The 4,127-nt window shown below is 36.5% G+C and overlaps 1 protein-coding gene across 1 annotated transcript in view; it reads right to left on the bottom strand.

Annotated features, from left to right (window-relative positions):
- Window positions 1-1,481, bottom strand: part of LOC123007578 (serine protease nudel-like) — a 33,354-nt gene extending 31,873 nt beyond the window's left edge. The window contains exon 1 of the mRNA XM_044402958.1: window positions 1,382-1,481. The gene's annotated coding sequence lies outside the window, so the exon portion shown is untranslated. The remainder of the gene's footprint in view (window positions 1-1,381) is intronic.
- Window positions 1,482-4,127: the final 2,646 nt, after the last annotated feature.

The following is a 4,127-nucleotide window of genomic DNA, read 5'->3' on the forward strand; positions in this document are numbered from 1 at the left end:
TTATTTATAGGGTAGACAGTTTTCCAATGGCTATGATTTTTTTTAATACAGAAAAATAAAAATTTATGATTAAATTAGAAGTTTTAATAAAATAACTAAACTGAACATTATTAGCAAAAACAAATTGTTACAATTGCTTTGTCATTGCAATATCTTGGTTGTAAAATCTCAATATTTCAATTTAAATATTCTTTTTTTGTAAAGGTTGCTACGAGTTCAAAAAGTCAGCACGTCTACCTTTTTGAATTGAATAAAAATTAATAATGAAATTATTTACTTTGTTATTTACAACTTTATCAAAAAAAATGTAAGTAACAATATTTTAAAAAGTTAAGTATATTAAATAGTCCCAGGTTAGATTTGGTCTTTTCATTCCTAGTAATAGATAGTTTTTATTAAGTATTTCTAATAATAATATTGTTTATTTAATTATGCCATTTAAAACGGCATTTATTTGTTATCTTAGTAAATAAATAACTAATTAAACATGAATTCAAATTTTTTTTTATTTTAATTTTAAGTTGCAGTATAAAGCTTTGAATGTTTTTTAAATAATTTGTTCTTTACTCAACTGAAAGTAAAATTGGTAACTGAGTTTCACTTCAAACTAAATATACTGTTGAATAAGAAATGACGTTTACAATGGATTTATTGTTGTAGCTTATGGGTTCAGCCTCTAAGGGTCCGCGCGGTTTATTAGGAGGACAATCTTTTCTACGCTGATTGTACATACATACAGCTAATACGAGAATGCAGTTGCATCCTCTTCATCTACACATTTCTAATTTGTGATAAGTAAACTTTCCTGAGTTTTCTATGTCATAATTTTTGGTGTAATACCTGTGTCAGCCTGCAACGTCGGAACTGAGTTTTTTTAGGTGAAATAAGTCAGAAACATTTGAATTCTGTGTAAAAGAAGAATCTGTATTACAACTGAATCCTACTTTCATACAGAAAAAACATCGCGAAAAGTGACAGCAATGGCGATGGCTTTGGCACGACATATACATACTGAGTGATTTTAACGTATGTACAGTCGCAGCCATTGAAAAGTAATACACTTGACACTTGATTTTTTTTATATGAAAACACTTTTTTCTGTGCCTGTTAACTAGTTTTAACTCATTTTTTTAAAAGAATGTAATAGAATTTGAATAGCTAACCTCATATTTCTTTACAATTTGAGTTGGTGAAGTTAAAAAAGGCTGCGGCATAAATTGAAATTTATTTGACGAACAAAACCCTCTGTTCCTCAAAAACTAGGTATAAACATTCGGATAAGGCAATTTGAGTGATTTTGATTTTTTTTTGAGCTCTACTATCATATTTGCACATACTTTAAAATCACCCTATATAATGCCTGGAGTGCAAAAACTGTTACTTGTGTCAACTGCTGTCTGTGTGCTGATGAGCATCCGCCGTTCAGTCTGTTTGTATCATGATTTATATGACGGTTTTTGCCTTCTCGATCTTGATTGACTTTTTTGGAATTATTCATGTATGAAGCTTTTTTGAAATATGTATTTGGCATTACACCATCCTTGTTGCGCTTCTGGCATGCATGGTTGGTTCAGCTTCAATCAAAGAGGTAATTATTTCCTAAATAGGCGATGACACGAGGCAGGTTTTTGAGCGACACCGTTTCTGTTGGACATGACCTGGACGCGGTTCGGATACATATTCCCTGATTACCAGCCAGCGTTAATTCATGGCGCGCATCCACTCTAGAACAAAGGTCGCTTTGTGACATGGCAATCCATCAATCAAAGAATAAAGGCGAGCCGCCCGATGTAATTATATCTAGACAACAGCACCGACTGGGCTACTTGTTACAAGTCGACCACCGTTACTTGTTATACCAATTCATTGCCGCCGCGCCTTGAAGGTAATTGTGACTTGTAATGGATAACATTGTCTTTTTTAAATGTCATCAGGTTGTTTCGTTGATAGGTATAGATTTATTATGAAAATCTTATTGGGTGGTTGAGTGGGTAGATTCGATTTCTTAATAAACTAAATAAAAGTGTCACCTTGAGTGTCTCTACTAGATCGTAAAGTTTCATAATCCAGTAAGGATGAAAACAAATTTGAATTAATTTTCCTTCTTGTACTTGTCAGGAAAGTGGTGTTTTTTTTTAATTTGATCTGTCACATAAATGGGTTTTAACAGCGATATCCATATTAAACACTTTTCCGAAGCGGAATTAGCATAATATTATTTTCACTCATCTCTTCGTTGATATGATGTAGTAAAATTAAAAATATGTTTATCGTTGGAGTTATTATGACTATTATAAAATTTACGATTATTCGACACCATTAAGCTTTCTATTATAAAAGTCAAAGTGGAGTTGTTTACGAGAGCTGTCCATCACACACGATAGGAGCAGTGGGATTAGCGGACAAACGCTACTTTCTATGGTAGTCACTACTTTATCTCCGTATAAATTCAGACCATAAAACAAAGATACATACTGATTACTGATTAAAACCTGGCCGCTACATGCGAGCGGACGCTAACAGTTTATGACCGTCGTAAATGCCATAAACACTAGGACATTCCGGCTGTATTCTGTACATGCACGAGTCATAAAACATACCGGCGATCGCGGCCATCAACGGCCATACCGACCAATCACGATGGACTAAGCTGTGCGAGCTTTGCGGCTCCTTAACCAGTAACGCCGTCATCTGTAATAACCCGGCTAATAGAGCTTTCCGACGACCGAAATATTACATCAATATTCAACACCATAAACAAGGTCCTCGTAACACAACATAAACAGTGCTTCACATTCAAATTGCCTCCAAGAGATTTTATATGGTTTGAGGTTTTTCTTCTATTTCAACACTGCAGTAGTAATCACCAGGTGTTTGGTTGAGAAATGAAGGACTAATTTTGCGATGTGCCTTCTTGTTAACAGTTAAATAGAGTTGTTTGAAAACCGTCGTACCATTGTTACTTAATTTAGCAGAACCAACAACAAGCGCGGCTAATTCGAGTCTGTTTCGTGTTTGTCGTGTTGCCGTTTGTGTAAAGTCTTGAGTTAAAATTGATTTAATTATTTAGCAGTGCAGCGTTGTGCAAGAATACATTACGTGGTCCCGGAGGATTAGCGCCCGATAAGAGTGATGTATGGCGGGAAGTCGCGAAGACGTGGTGGGAGATTAGTGGGGATCGCTTGTAGAGCACGGGGTTGCTTCCGGTCGTGACAGCTGAGATAAATCACCGATCTCGTGCGTCGTCCGATTAATGGCCGAACAAATGTGGAAAACCACCTCTGCACTTTGGGGTGTTTCGCCTGAAACATCGTCCAACGCTGCCAATATTGGAGTTTATGTTGGCCGAGGCGATTTATGGCCTCCACGAAACGAATTCGCCCTCCCGGCGAAGCACTTCCAAACGATGGCCTGCCTGCAAATCGACACCCAACATAGCGCTTCCTGCATTATTCATCGATAACGTCGACGTCTGCTTACGACGCTATACACGACCCCTTTCAATTTTACAGACAAAACAATTTTTTTTTTTTTAATCACTTACAAATTTACACCTCTCTATGCTCGTCTTCTTACGAAAGTCGACAACATTACAACGCTTTGAGTGATTTAAATTGGAAAACAAACAAAAAGCTTGCGGATGTTTCCATTTTAAAGTCTACCAAAGACAAAAAATTACATAGGGTATATATTATTAAATTTTTCACAAATTTTCACCATTTAATTCCATCACCTACCAAGCACAGTTAATATAAATTAGAAGCGACCAATAATCGCCATCGTCGGTCATAAATCATCCCGATGGAGGGGTCATACCTACGTTGACAGTTCAAATGGAATTATATTGTGCGTTTGAGAAAAGCGAGAATAAGGGGAGGCCGGACCTATTAACATGTTTGTGTGTTATGCGTCTCACGACGCGTCAGTGTTATCTAATAATCAGGAGGTTTCCCATATGTATGGCATTCTAATTGGTTGTCTTGTACACAATGGGTTATCTGTAGCGGCGAGGCGTGGGCTCGCCAGGCTTCCGATGTGTGTTTGTATACGTATGTGCTTCTTATGTCATTACCATTCAGTGCACCTATCGCCATATCGACAACTTGTTAGGCTATCTACTTGAATTC

The sequence above is a fragment of the Tribolium madens genome, unplaced genomic scaffold (assembly GCF_015345945.1).
Source record: "Tribolium madens isolate multiple individuals breed KSU strain unplaced genomic scaffold, Tmad_KSU_1.1 Scaffold_3;HRSCAF=73;Tcas5.2_LG2, whole genome shotgun sequence".
Lineage (NCBI taxonomy): Eukaryota > Metazoa > Arthropoda > Insecta > Coleoptera > Tenebrionidae > Tribolium > Tribolium madens.